The sequence below is a fragment of the Acanthopagrus latus genome, chromosome 17 (assembly GCF_904848185.1).
Source record: "Acanthopagrus latus isolate v.2019 chromosome 17, fAcaLat1.1, whole genome shotgun sequence".
NCBI lineage: Eukaryota > Metazoa > Chordata > Actinopteri > Spariformes > Sparidae > Acanthopagrus > Acanthopagrus latus.
Window position 1 is genome coordinate 28772377 of NC_051055.1, and position 15588 is coordinate 28787964.

At 43.9% G+C, this 15588-nt stretch overlaps 1 protein-coding gene across 1 annotated transcript in view; it reads right to left on the reverse strand.

Moving 5' to 3' along the window:
* The window catches only part of sema6e (sema domain, transmembrane domain (TM), and cytoplasmic domain, (semaphorin) 6E), a 166531-nt gene extending 151253 nt beyond the window's left edge, over nucleotides 1-15278 (reverse strand). The window contains exon 1 of the mRNA XM_037074469.1: nucleotides 14837-15278. The gene's annotated coding sequence lies outside the window, so the exon portion shown is untranslated. The remainder of the gene's footprint in view (nucleotides 1-14836) is intronic.
* Nucleotides 15279-15588: the final 310 nt, after the last annotated feature.

Consider the following 15588-nt stretch of genomic DNA (forward strand, 5'->3'; position numbering starts at 1 on the left):
TTATTCACTTGCATTTCACCTCGCCCCAGTCTGTGACATCCGAACAGTTGGGAGGCCTTGTTTCTGTCATGGGAGGTGCATGGTGTAGGGGAGCAGAATTAGCATAGCGTAATTACACTGGGGAGAGATCCAGACTCCAAGGAGCAAGACATAACCCATAATTTGCCATTGTGCTCCCCGTGCAATTGACAGTCGGTCTATGATATTGGAGATAAATGTCGGAATTCAGGCTGTTAGTTTAACTGATGGTGCATTCAGTATGATAATAACCACGGTCTTGCACACAGTGAATCTGATGAGCAGTCCCGCAATAGCTCTTCACCACTTTCCCCTCCCCTCCATGGGGTATTATCATGCTAATCTAAAAAGAGGAGAATAAAAAAAAAAAAAAAAAAATACATTTCAGTGAATGAGGAAGTATAATAGGAAGCAGGGAGCTCTGGAACTGCGAGGAGACAAAAGACGGTATATTCACCCAGCTCCGCCTGAGCAAAGCAGGGGTGACGAATGGACACAGACATTATGCCGGCTGGTTAATTAAAAGAACATAGCATAATTAAAAAGGTCTTCCTGGTGAAAGGACCGCCTCGACGCACTAACTGACCTGTGTCCACTGCACATGTCGGGCACGGAGCGGTCGGTCCCTCTCCTTTTTTTACGCATTTCATTTTCACATCAGAGGGGCTTTTGACTGACGAGCGGCAAACACCGAAGTGGAGCTCGCCGCGGGAAGCGCACCAGATCTTGGTGGGGGTGCTGGTGCTTGTTAAATGACTCATGATTTCCATTAGACGGTGAATGAAACTTACACAAGAGATCTGATTGAATGTAAATCCACATCTCTTGCACAAAACCTTTTTTCTTTTCTTTTTTTTTTTTTTTTTTTTAAATCATGAATGTCTTTAGGTTCAATTACTCTCCGTGTGCAGTTTGAAGATTGGAAATTGAAGAACTCTCGACAACTTTCATCACTGAATAAAGCTAATATGTGTATTGATCATAACTACGTATATTTCTACATACAGGGGCTTAAATCTTCAAAGACTTTGTGGTGATGGCTGAGAGTTTATCTTCAAAAGGCAGCTACAAAATCAAGTTAGTATCTGCCATAACTTTGCCAAACTACACTCTGTCACTTTCTTTCATGCCAGTAAAATAGATATTTGAATTTAAATGAGTGACTAAGTACATGAAAGCTTGACTTGGTGCAAGACAGCAGAAAGAATTTACTTTTAGTAACACTAGCAGTTACTTTCTCTCTCCTGGTGGGGGAAGGTGTCGGCCAGCTGGTTTCAAGATCTGGTTTTTACAGCGGCTTGAGCTTGCACATCACTCAGACCAGGCTGGATCGATGCGACATGGCGCATCATCCCAGTTGGTCCATGCCAAACCTTCGCCACAGCACGGGGGCTGCAACTAACTGCAGATTATTTTCACAATTCGTCAATTATCTTTTAGTCTGAGAAATGTCAGAGAAAATGTGAAAAGCGCTCTTCACAATTTCTCTCAGAGCCCAAAGTGATGTCTTCAAATCGCTTCTTCTGTCAAACCAAAAGCCCCACAAAACCCAAAGATTCTTTGGTAGATAACTTTTTTTTTCCTCAATTTTCTGTTCTGGCTTGTTATATGTGAATATTTTCTGGCTTATTTCCTCCTCTGACTCCTCTTTGGGTTGTGGTGCAAAACATTTATAGATGTCATCGTGGGTTTTAGTAAATACTGATTGACATTCTATAAAACAAACAACTAGTCGCTTGAGAGACGGAATTATTGACAGTGAAAACAATCATTAGTTGACGCCCTACTGTCGTATTGAACCACGCTGAGATATTGGAAGATCGAGGGACGATGGACAGTGGCAACTTCCAAACTACTGTGCATCTACTAGTTTGGTCAACCAAATATACGCAAGAATATTTCAGTTTACCGGTTTAACTTGCAGGAATTACGACACAGGAGGAGATTATTTCGGTCATGATGACCTTTATAGTCGTAACATTCTGACTCAAAGAAGCGGCCTATAAACAGCTCGTGTCTGATAGCCTTCCAACTGGACTTGCTGACATTTCATCCTCATGGTACCTGTAACAACAGGCCCACACCAACGCAGTCCGTCTGTGTTTTTGCTGGAGGGCTACTGTCAGCCTCAGACATGTCCTCAGAGTGAAATTGTGTGTGTTGCCCTCTCATTCCTTTCACCCGGCCGCCTGTCAGGCAGTCGTGACATTAAAGCAATAAGCGCGGTTCGGTGGTGGGTGCTTTTGTTTACCCCGAGCTGGTTTTCATGCCGTCAGTCACCGGACACACTGCCCCTCAGGGACAGACGGTGGAGGCAGGGTTGGAAACGCAGGGGAGCGATGAGGAGAGATCAAACAGCAGCTGAGGATTCATTCTCTGGACCGGGGAAGTGGCTCGCGTGACTGAGTGGGAGGTGTTTTGTTGTGTTTGTGTGCGTCTCTCTTTTGGCGGAAATAAGTTAACAGCCTCAGAGTGAATCAACGGAAAATGTTTATGGCCGGCCACATCGCATCATCGTCAGTGTTGGACAATTACGGCTGAACCCATCATCAGCAATTACTCTGAGATTGTGCTCATGTTCGGAGGATCAAAGTTTCGCTCTAATCTCATTTTCTGACCCTTTTCATCTGCGGCAGATAGTCGACATACAGTACCAGTGCATCAAAGCTGCCCATACTGATTATCAGATGTGTAAAGCAAAAACACATTCCCATCTGCTTTCTTCCCGACCACATTCACACGAACATCATTATCCATATCCATCGCGGGAAAGGTCATGTTTATTTATTTCTGAAAGCATCTTTTACACCAGCAGACGTACGACGAGCGGCAGGTAACAGTTTGCTTACAACACGCATCACTGAAGAGCAGCCAAACATGTCACTGGGTTTTAATGTGTGTTAGCTTTACTACCAGAAAACAAGAAGTCAATTAATAGACCTCTGACATAAATTAAGTCATGAGTCATTGGTTTAACTGGCTCCCTCAGGATTTCGTGCATTTTCAGATTTTTTTTTCTACCTTACCGGGCAGCTGGACTTTCACGTGATGGCGTGATCTTGCAAATCCATCATTCCTTCAAGCTTCAAGCTATGTGAATGTGGCCGCACACACAGTGGTTGAACCAATCAGGGTCCTGTGAGGAACCACTGGCAAACAACAGGTGCAGCAAAGCCAGTTGCTTAGCTTGAAAACAACAATGGCCGCTTGTCAAGAGGTTAGCATAGCTGCTGCTGCTAGCATCAGTTATATCAGAACTGGATGGTACATTTCTTTTAAAGAAGAGCAAAGAACAGGACTGAAGGCTCCTCGTGCTCTTCTACTGTTGATCTGATTGGTTAAAAGTTAACATCCCCCTCTTGGATCTTTTTTTGTGGTTTGTGTTTTTTTGTGGTTAATGATTATGTGAATTTTGGTTGGTCGGGCCAAATAAGCAATTTGACGAAACTACCTCAACATCTCAAAAACATTGTGACCAATATTTTTTACTATTTTGATACAGATTTATCGAAACAAAAAAAAAGGATATGTGGCAAATGAATCAATTAATATTATAATCACTGTAGCACAGCTGTGTTCTGTGCATGTAGTTCTTTTTAAAGCAGGTATATTAAAGCAACATTATGTAGTAATTCTGTGCGATATGGCTTTCCCCAGAGACTGAGTGCTATGCCACTGTTCTGAGTACAAATCCCAGATCTGTAAGATGTAGTGTTGATGCCAACTACACAACAAAACTTGTTACTTCACAACAATAAAATGTGTTACATAATGTTTTCAGAAAGTAATTTTAAAATTCACATTAAGACTTCTTGTTCCAGCATCAGTGCTAATCTGTTCAAGAGAGATTCATGATGCATCTCTGAGGAATCAATTATTCATTTTTTTCCCTGACCACAACTATTCACCTTCTGTCCCACTCACAAACACACACACACACACACACACACACACACACACACACACACAGCTGCAGCAGTGAGTCAACACATGGTTAATAAACTGACACACATACACACTCTCCTGGAATGGGAATAGTTCAGGGCACTGTAGGGGAGGAGGAGGTGTGTTTTACTCACCCTGGACGGCTGCCCGGTTTGGATTCATATGACACTAACTGAAACCCCCCGATAAACCCCCGCGCTCTCCCCCCAAAGACCCGTTTAAAAATAGCATCGATTCGATGGAAACCGGCCCGGAGTTCTGAGAAACAGAGGAAAATGACCAAGCTAAGTGTGGGCGGGCAGACTTATCTTACACCGTGTCCGAGCCAAATATGCGCCGCACATATGGTGACCGCTGAAATATACACAAATAATAGCGTGAGAGCTAAAAGTATAGATCATAAACAGCCACCATCAAACACCCCAAAGGCTTTGCAAGCAGGTAAAACACTTCATATGCACACGGGCACAGGGATTCAGAGTTAAACCTTAAAAAGAAGCAGCGCATGTTCTAAATTTAACACATTCCTGATTTAAGCACAAGGGTATGCAGAGTGTTGTTTGTGGAAAATCAGCCACAATTCATATCTGCAGAGCGCAGGGTGCATGCATAAGAAATCGGATAAAAAGCCTGGGGGAGCAGGAGAGCTGGGAATCCAATCTGAGTTTCATAAAAGCGTCAATGAACCTAAAATTAGGGGCTTGCAAAGTTTAACTTCCTGCCGTCCGTTCAAAGTGTGTCCAGTTCAAGGAGGTGCGATGGGAACTGGCCAACTTTTTTCCAAGGAACAAGGTCAAACGGCTCGGCTATTTATGGAAAGTTTGGAAATTAGAAGCAGCCAGGTCCTCGCTGAAAGTACGCAAGTCACCACTTAGAGGAGAGCCCATTTAGTTTATCAGAGACGTGTGACTACTCAGACTTTCTGTGAACACTTAAATAAATTAAATCTGTGAATACCTGTCACCTGCTGAGCGTACGCTGAGCAGGAGTGGGATATGACGGGACGTCACTGTGAGAAAGCAGCAACTTTGGATGAAGAGGACAGAAAAAAAGGGGGGGCTTATCTGGGGTTTTTAATTTCCTGCTTCATTTCACGTTTCAGGACCATAAAAATTCTCATTTCGAAAAACTGCATTAAGCAACAATGAGACATGAACATAACTCAGAATTACTTCTATAGTACCTAAGCAGCAGACGCCCCCCCCTCCTTCCCTCCCACATTCATCCTAATTGCTTTAGCCAAGATGTGACAAGCCAGACAATTGAAACCCAAGAGAAACCCAAAAAAGGGGACAAAAAAAATCTAATCAGATATTCGGTCCTTCAGTTTCCTTCTGCCAAAAACTCTTAACCCACACTGCTCTGAATCAACCTCCGTTGCGTAGATCTGCTCTTCAGCCTCTGGAATGAAAACTACTTTCCCAACAACAACACTTCTTAACAGGAAATAGTGCAGGAAGTGTTCAGTTTGATTGATTTCTGCTGCATTTCACTCCACTGGGACACAAAACACAATCACAATGTGCTTCCATTTAGTCTTCACTTCGCTGCCAACCTTGTATTTTTAATCTGCCAGCTGTAAACTGTACAGAGCTGTAACGATCACTTGATTAATTGATGTGTCAATCGAAAGGCAATTAATTGCCCACTACTAATTGATTAAAAAATTGAGTAATATTTCAAAACATGTGCTGGCTCCGGCTTCTTAAATGTGAGGATTAGCCTCCTTTCTTCATCATTCATGACAGTAATGAAGAGTTTGGGTTTGGGACTGTTGGTCGGACATTTTGAAGGTCATCATCACATTAATTGATAAAGAAATAATCACTGGTTGCAGCCCTGAAACTACTCAGTCGAGGTCAAGTTAGGGCCACAACTATTGATTCATTCAATCAATCAACTTGACTTTTCTGTAAAAAAAAAAACACATCAGAAAATGATGCAAAATGCAGTTTTCTTAAGCCCAAAGACCGAGTCCTCTCTCTTCCCTGCCTTTTCTAACTCTCTCCAGCTGTAACTGTCCAACAGAAAAGCAGAAATGCTTGAAAAATGGTCATTAATTGTTGTTAAATATGTCGTTCAAGTCCCGTACAGACTTCAAGACCAAATCTGCTTGTTTCTGCACATCCAGATTGGTTTTGGACGTCTGGACGGCAGAAAAAAAACAGATATTAAATATTTGCAGCTCCGATCCAGACCACACTTGGTCCGAAATGCAATTTTGGACGCTCATGTTGGATTTCAAAGCATCTTTCGTGACAGTTGCAATGACGACATCCAATGACAGCATCCAGTCCAGAGTCATGGAGGCACATCAGAGCAGCTGAGCAGAATACAGGCTGCTGCTGGCAGAGCTGCACTGAGGACAACTCGGTCTCGCTGGAATAGACTCTCTACGACGTAATGGCATGATCGTTTGGAAGGGCGAGATGACAGATCTGTTTCTCATGCTTCCGTGTTGGAAAAGCCGTATCATCAGCGTACGTAGATACTGACGCCTTTGTCGTTACCACAGCAACCTGTACAGATAGGTTGGAGAGGTCTGCATGCAAAAACTTGAGGTGATTGCTCGGAGTTTGAAATAATAAATCTGATTTGTCTGCAGTCTGAAAGGGGTTTAATTGTCTCAGCTGCAGGTCGACCAAAACGAGTATTTTTAGACCAAACTGGCCTCGAGCAGCTCTTGACAGACACCTGTCATCATTTTTTGGCATTTCTCTTTACTGAATTATCAGTTAATAATGAAAACATCATCACTTGCGGCTTTAACTCCAGTCTGAACGTCAGCAGGTCATTTCAGTGTCACAGCTCGACTGCTGTACATTCACACTCGCAGCTTTCTGAAGCCACACAGTCGTCATAAGATTACCTGCATTAAAAAGACATTAAAAAAAAAAGTTTTCTTATCTTAAAATTGCACAAAGCAGGAGCTCAGGCATGCAGCTGACTCCTGAATCAAACCTAAATTAAAAAAGAGTCTGGCAGAGAAGTTTGTCCAACTCACATGCATTTAAACAGCAGACTAACGATCGGATGAAAACGGAGTCGTGCCAAAATAGAGACGGCTGACGGCAGATTCTCAGGCGACGGCGGCCAACTTCAATGAAGCCAACCTGTTTTTTTTTTTTTTCCCTATCATGTCTGGCTCAACCTTCTTTCCTCTCAGTTTCATCACTCCATCATTTGTGAGATTCAAATCTGTGTCGCACAAAAGTAGGATATGTTATATTCTCCCGTGATACGCAGCCAAACACGTCATTAAAAAACATCAAGTATATTCTGTAGCTTCGTTTCTTCTGCGATGAGACGGATGCGCAGATCAAAAAAGACGACATGTATCAGTAACGCCTTATCGTGTCGAAAACGTGTCAAGCGTCTGCTGTGCCTATCCTTCTTTTGAAGAGTGTGCACCAGATCAGAGAGAGAGCGAGCCGAGGGGAGAGGCCCTGCGTGTCTGGTAGGTCTTTCCAGGGAAATAACCTCTAGCACAAAGATGGATGGTTACATTTCCTGCAGCAACAACAGCCGTTTGTTTGGAGGAAATGGGAGAGTAACTGGGCTGTTAGTACAAGCTGTGATAGCCACCATGGCTGAACAGGCAAAGAAAATAACTCTGCTAACAGAAAAGGAAAACTTCACAAATTGAAAATCCGTGGAAAAGGTCGTTACGGTGCTGCCCACACCACTTGATTGAGAGACAATCTCAGGGAAAACGAAGCTCGGAAAAACCCACATCAACGAACACTCGGCCGCGGAGACGCGGAGATGGAGATGTGAGATGAAGGTGATGCATTAGAGGTGGGCAGAATGGATACAAGTCACCTATATATTGTGATATGTGAAATTCTTGATTGGCAACTGTGCCGACAACCGACTCATAAAACCTTGAAAGGTTATTTGTCAAAATCGAAATCAAACAAACCAGAAAATCAAAATGCAACTGCGGCTGCACCGTCAGACTGTAGCCAGGTGACGAGTCTGTTGTCCGTTCAGTTTTTCCCCATTTATCCTCGACAAGCAAGTGAGCAAAGAACAAAGAAATCGTGCCATCGGCTGCTTCTCCTGCTCCGCTAAAACAGAACATGGACCCATCCAGGTGCATGCTGGTCCTTTTATCTACCTACTTACACACAACAAGCCTATTGTGCTACCCAGTTCTTATTACGGAAGACAGAATGAGCAAAAGAAAGATACTTTCTAAAAAGAGCAAATACCAAATCATTTAAATGCCCAAAACAAATAATGAAAAGCTTCATCACAGTGATTTGTGCTGGACGTTGAGAGCCTTTTAATCATTTGTACTGATCATGGATTACGACAGAGAAGTATTTATTTATTTATTTAGGGAGCACAATGAAATTTTTTTAAAATGTAACAATCAAAAAGATAATATTAATCAACTGCGATGGATTTGATTAACACTCTCGTGGCTTGTGTTCCATCTGAGAGACATGTTCATGCATCTGAAATGTGCTTTATTCAAATGCGTGCCATTTTCTTAGTCAAGTGTTTCTTCACTCGCTTGTATTTCCTCCCAAACCCATAACTCAGTATGTACATCATGCTTTATTCTGTTAAGTCTAATTCTTACGGAAGATAAAGCGTCCCAAAACTACTGACACAGCATCTTTATATTCTGATATTCAGAGCGTCTTCATCCACATCCAACTACAGCTGCGATGACTAGTCGATTAACTGATCGAAAGGAAAATTCCATCTTCCATTTCTAGTTCCAGCTCCTTAAATGTGGGGGATCTGCTGCATGTATGATAGTAAATGAAGAGTCTGACTGTTGTTTGGACGACAGGAGCACTAAGAAGACGTTGCTTTGAGTAATCGGAAATTGTGACGTTCATTTTATAAAATGTTTTCCGACAATTAACCGTGAACGTAATTAGCAGGTGATCTATAATGACACCGATCTCTGGCTGCAGCCCTACGGATGCAATTTCCCCCCCCAAAATTTAAGTTGTTATCTCGCTCCGAATTACGACTCAGCACAGTTTATCAAAATTAATTTACCGAACATGCTAAACAGACTTAAATTAGATCCGTGTGAATACTGCCCGATTCAGTAAATCTCCATTTTAAAGCAGTTAAGGGCATAAATGATGCCGCAAAAAAACAAAACAAAAAACAGACGATTCATCTCGTGGTGTATATCATTCATCTTAAATAAAAAAAAACATAACTCTCACAGTAATGCCTAATTTCCCCAGCAGCAGCAGCAGCAGCAGCAGGAGGGACAGGCGATTGGGAAGTCAGGGGGGTGATTTGCTCCCCTTTCAGCCTCGCTGGCTAATCAATGATGCGTGAGGTCTGCCCTCATTATGAAGTGATTAACAGATCATTTGGAGCAACAAACCAATGCACTTGTGCCACCCCCGCCCCCTCCTCCCAACCCCCCCAGCCCAACCAACTAAGAGTTCAACAATCAATAAGTGGTATGTATGGCCAGAGGCTATTTACAGAGACACTTGTTTCCTTATTTCAGTCGCTTCCTCCCCGTTAAACACGGCGGCGAGGAGAATCGAAGTGGATTTAAAAAAGGCGAAGTTGTGCTTCTGTTCTCTCCGTGGTGGCGAGAGGGAAATCACTCTGATGTCTGTATTATCTTAATCTGTTGGGAGTTTAATATTATGCCACTGAGCACTAAGGTTTTTAAAATAAACAGGATTCTGGGGGATTGTGGGTGATGCAGCTGAATGGGAGTTTTGGAGGATCTTTGCGCTTAGTCATCAGCCAATAATCCTTTAAAACGATGAAAATCCATGCACATATGAAGCCGCATTAGATACTTCTTCTTCACATGAAATATGCATGAAAAATATCAAGGATTCTTTTTTTTTTTCCTGGATGATTCATTTTTCTTAACTTTTCAACAGAGATCGTTTTTGTTGTGCAGGCTGCATCCAAGCTGCCCCGTGGGTAACCTCCTTGTTACACGAGTCAAAGAGTGTGTGTTATTGTGTGTGTTTGGCTTTGATACTATATAATGAATAACTACTCTCTCCTTCATCTAGAAAGGGTAACTAATACAGAACTGAGGGAGGCAAAAGCATGAATCTAAAAAGCATCAGGACCACAAACAACAGACAGAAACCTCAGTGCATGACTTTACATAGAAATGAAACAAAGGGGGATAAAAGTCTTCAAAAAAACAAACAGCTTCTGAGGTTTTCTAACAAGGATTCTTTCACGAGACCCTCTCCGGCCAGAGAAATATAAATCGAAGGCAAATTGCTGACATTGCGAGCTACAGGTTCTATTTTCCCCCCTCTAATTGCTGGACTCCATCCACCGTGCTTCATGAAGCGTAACCAGACAGTGATCCAGTGTTCCTGCTGCGCTGCTTGTGGCCGTGGCGGGTTGGCAAGTGGAGCCGGAGCCCATGTTTCGACAAGGGGTTAACGTTTCTGAGGAACAGCTCGACAAAACCACAGGAAGACAGCCAGTCTGGACGGACGGACCGAGGCCTGTCACTTGTCCAGTTTTGTGGTCTGCCGCCTCCCGCCGTCTTTCTCTTCTTCTCCCTCCTCTTCCCTTCTAGCCTTTCACTGAACTCAAAGCTTTTCCTCCCAAAATTTACACACTCATCAGCTTGGCTATAATTACCAGTCCTGCACCAAACCACACCAGAACCACAGGAGGAAAGCCGCTGCACGCCTGTTTTTGGGATCAGAAGTAATTACAAGGCTGCCATGGGTTCAAATCTAATAGCTGATGATTGGACTGGTGGGAGAAAGCATAGTGAGCACTGAAAACATCCACTGTGTTCACCTCCAGAGAGCGGCAACAATAATAGGGAAACAGTTATAACTAAATTGGCAGTGTACATTATGTCCTTACCACAGGCAATCTGGAAAATTAACTTTAAATATCATTCAGGCCTATACGTACCTGAGAGATACTGCGCACTGAATCAGCAAAACGATGAGGGAAAACTTTTCCTCCGAGCGCATTAAAGAAGTTATTTCTGCTCGGTTGGAAAAGCTGCTGAAAACTACTGTAGGGGAAAAAAAAAAAAAAAGAAAGAGCCACACACGACGAGGACAGTGATGGAGGACCCACTTCAGCCACGCGGCAGAAGGCACGGGGGGGCAGGTCCGCCTGCTATTCTTAACCTGTGCATTTGTAACGCTTGATGCAACATGTTAATGTGATTTCTTGCCAGCTGTGGCCAAACGGGGTGGGGACCTGGAGGCCAAGGCCCAGGCGGTCTCAGCAGATAGCCTGGACCGGCCTGTGCTGCGTCAGCCCTGGATTATGGATGACGGGGAGCCTGCGGGGCTGACAGGTAATAATTCACTCCCCAGGGGTCCCACACCCTTCACTGGACACAACTAGCTGGGGAAAGGCTGGAGGGTGGAGGGGAGGGACACAGCCTTGGAGCTCACATCCTCACAGCCCGTCCCTCTTCCCCCCATTTCTCCACGATCCTCTCCAAGAAACCGGGTTCTTATTGGCTGCCCAGTTGCCACGGGTAACCAGCCATTATCAAAATGAAACATGAGGTGCCACAGACCGGAGCCTCTCTCAGGTGCAGGGCCAAACAAAGTCCCATATGTCGCGGGTGAGGAGCCGAGATTAACTGTTGCTTCCTGAAGCACGGCACCGCGCCGACCCATTCTTCAGACACCGGCAGTTGCACAATGCCGCCGTGTGCTTAGGGTCTGAGACACTTCAGACAAATCACTGTTGTCGAGGTGCCACAACAATAGCCCGAAAAATATTATCCAAGGCTCTCAAGTTCTACTGAGCTTGAAATGGGGGGGGGGAAATGAGCATGAGGGCGGCAATTCAGCGGGTTCAAGTTCGCGTGAGGATTTAATGTAACATGTCTTCATATCTCCACTAAAGTTCAGTTTTTTCCATCTGGCCAATCCAAACTGCAGACTAACTCTGTGTGTGTGTGTGTAAGTGTGTGTGTGTATCTGGGTGTTATATGTAGCTATGTTCACATATTGAGCACTTTATCTCGATGATGAAAATGGAAATAGGCCTGCAGAACGTCCCCCAAGGGCCACAGTCCTCCAGCCCGTGGCTGGGAGCCTATTTCAACCATCATTACCCTGAGGACCCATTAGGAAGATGCCATCTGCACACACGGGGCCCCTCCGCCGGGGCCTCTTGTCATTTCAAACTAAAAAGCAAGTGGCGAAATGGAAATCGGAAATAAAATTACAAACTGGGCTAAATGCACCATTAAGCATGCTAACTGAGCGACGGACCTATCAGGGCTTGGAAATGAGCCGGACGAAGAGCGGGCAATTTCCAGAGGTGACGAGGAAATGAATGCACCGCCGCCGCTTTGCTCTCTCACACATTTTACGACTGTAACTCACCCGTCAGCAGAATGTGACTTTCCTAATGGTGTTGTGTTAGAAAAACAGAGAGCAGTTGATTGTTTGCGAGCGCCACACGCACGGGGGTTGAATATAGATTTGACTGCACTATATATAGTGTAAGTAGGAGTGCAGGCAGACATGCTGGTGAGTATCAGACAGTCGCAGGAGCATCTCACTTCTCTCCTGCAGGGCAGCAGCAGCAGCACCCCTCCTTGTCACCACACCAGTGACATGTCAAATAAAATAAACCTGAAACCGCTCTGCAATGTCCTCGGAGCAGCGCAGAGTGCTAAGTCACCGTACAACTGCGGTAGGAAAACCGCAAGCCATCTGTGGCCTCTACATCCATGATATCGCTGCAGCAGCTGAGATGTGCAGGGAGGGAGGGGAAAAAAACAATCACAAGATCCAACCACACAGTTTCCACTTAAACATCTGACTGCTTGTAACAAGCAGAGCGCATGTTTCTGCCTCAACAACCAAAAACAAGACTGTGAATCAGACAAAGTTGTTTGTGCTGTTCAATCAATGCAATGTAACCCTTTATATGGATCCACCCGGTATGTTTCTTCAGGGTCAAACCGATCAGTCAAGGAGATTGATATGTGACACCTGGAACTGACAAACATCTGCAGTAAATATCTAAATCTTGGTGTCAAATTCATTCAAGTACTCTACTTAAAGGTGCACTATGTAGTTTTGGAGAAGACATGTCAGCCAGAAGAGAAACATCTTCTTTGACGTACAGTTATGCATAAAAAAAGAAAGAAAGAAAGAAACTACATTTGTTTTCATGAGTGACTAAACAACCTGACATTAAAAAGGACAACATAATTACATACTGTTTCACTTTTCTTTATATGTGGCGGACCCTGCCACCTTTCTGGGGAGCTGAGGACAGCTTGTTTATTCACTTACGGAAAAGATAAATAGTATTAACCTCATTAATATCGTAAATATTAAAATTTGGAGTTTCAATTTCTTGTCCAAAACTGCAGATTGCCACTTTACGTGCAATTATGAAGTAATTTCCATTCCTCTCTTCCACTACATTTAATTGACAACTTTGGTTAATCCTTAGTTTGCAGAATCAGACTGTCCAGCGCTGATAGGATGTTAGTTTTGACATGTAACCAATCAGATGGATGGAATCAGACAGATGCTGCATCACGGCCAAACTTATCGCCCATCAGACACAAGAAACACAAGATACCAAAGAGAAACCAGTCTATCCTCCAGCCTTCAGCTGAACATGCATATTTAATATGCCTTCAAAACTTTTTTGCAAGGCCAGAGAAAGATCAGTGGAAGGAACAAAAAATAAAAAGGGGCAAGCTGCCTTTGAGTCAGACATGAGGGCACAAAAACACAGCCTTGCAACAAGCAAGAAGATCGAAGAAAAAAGAAGAAGTGTTGGTGTCTGTCTTGTTTCTGCATCCTGGAGATTTATTTTATTGTTGAAGTCTCTGTGAGCTGAAACTGAACACCCACTGCGGGGCGATGAGCAGGCTAATGCACAACAGGCTGAGACAAATCACAGTCCCACTCCAAAGCTAGAGGGGAGAAAAGAAAAAGGCTTGGGGAGCAGCTCGAAGCAACATATTCCAACATAAATAACCAGCAGCAGGAGAAAAAAAAAACACAAAAAAGAAAACACAGGTTTCTAATCTCTTTGTGCATCGTAGGCAAGACTCAGGTCCGCTGCAGACTGCTGCGTGCAAACAGCAGAAACCTGTTAGAACAATGAGCTCATCGTTCTCCCCTCCGAGTTTGGCATTAAGACAAAAAAAAAAAACTGCAGATGAACTAAGCATTTTTATTTTGCAGATTTTACATCTCCAGGGAAGCTCACATTGATTTAAGGATGTCATCTGCAATCTGCATAAATGATGTGTTGCTTTTTTTTTTTTTCTTTGCACAAATATGGCCCGTTTCCGCTTGGGGGGAAAAATAATAAATAAAACCAGGGGATCTAAATTCAATTAGTGTCTCGGGCCGGAGGGACGCTATCAGCGGCTAATTTGCTGTAAGTTGCAGGAGAGGAGTCCTGCGGGGACAACCGACAGACAGACAGGCAGACAGCGAAAACATCATTTGGAGTGTTGCATGTATTAAAGCGTGCATTAACAGAAATGTGTGATAAATTGCCTCACCACAGCACGGAGGACAACCAAATGCCTTTGCAAAAAAAAGGGGGGGAAAAATCAGTGTAACGTCAGCTGATACTGGCTCCTGATTTCTGCAAGAGCCGAGCAGCAGAGGAGAAAACAAGCGTCTTTCTCCGGACCCTGAACGCAACTTGAGCGCACTAAAAAGAACAGTTCTGCTCAGCGAGACGTGTCAGAAATGTTGTGTTTACGTGATTAAAATTAATGCAGCTGTTTGGCACGCTGTGATAACCCTCCACCGCCGAGGAAAACTTGGGAGCATCTCATATACTCCTGATGAGAAAGTGAGCGCAGCAGCAGCTGCAGCAGCAGCATCGCCGAAGTCCTCAACTAGCTAAAAGCCGAGCCACTTCTTACCTTATCGTCTCCCCTTCGCGTCCTCCAGTGTGAACAAAAAACACGCGTCGGTGTGTCTCAGAGGACAGCAGAGGAAGAAGGAAAGCGGTGAAGAAGGCAGAGGAGTTAGTTGTCGCTAGTTGTTTCTTCGTCAGGCGGTTAGTAATCCCAGAGCGCCGGGCAGTGAAAAGGCGCCCCTCGCTGCTGTGACAAGACTGACGCCGGACTGAAAATCACAACACTCGGGCGGCCGTTCAGACCACGCCTCTCCACCCCCCGCGCGCCACTTTGACAGGCGTTCCAGCCAATCAGGGAGAGGACGCTGGGATCGCGTCCGCTCCGATTGGTTGAGCCGTTCGATATATTGTATGGCGCCCCGCCCAGCCCGGCTCACTTTTCTCCCAGATGTTGAATGCCTGTACATCAGTGTCCCCGCCCATCCCGTAACTCTTTCCAGCCAATCAGAGCGCAGGACGGGGGATTTAAACACAGTTTGATTTTATGTGAGGAGATATTTAAAAAAACAGCACCTGAACTACATTACTGTTTTTGAATGTGATATTATGTTACAACATATTAAAAATCAAAATATTTAATCAAACTGATAACAGCGGCATCTTTGTTGTATTTTTTTATTTTTTTATTTTTTTTGGGGGGGGGGGATTATTTCTCCAAGAGAAATTAGTAAAATTAATGGCTTTATTTCATTTTAATTTTTTAAAGCCACTTTTACAGCATTTTATTGTACATAGTATTTTTTTTATATGTAATAC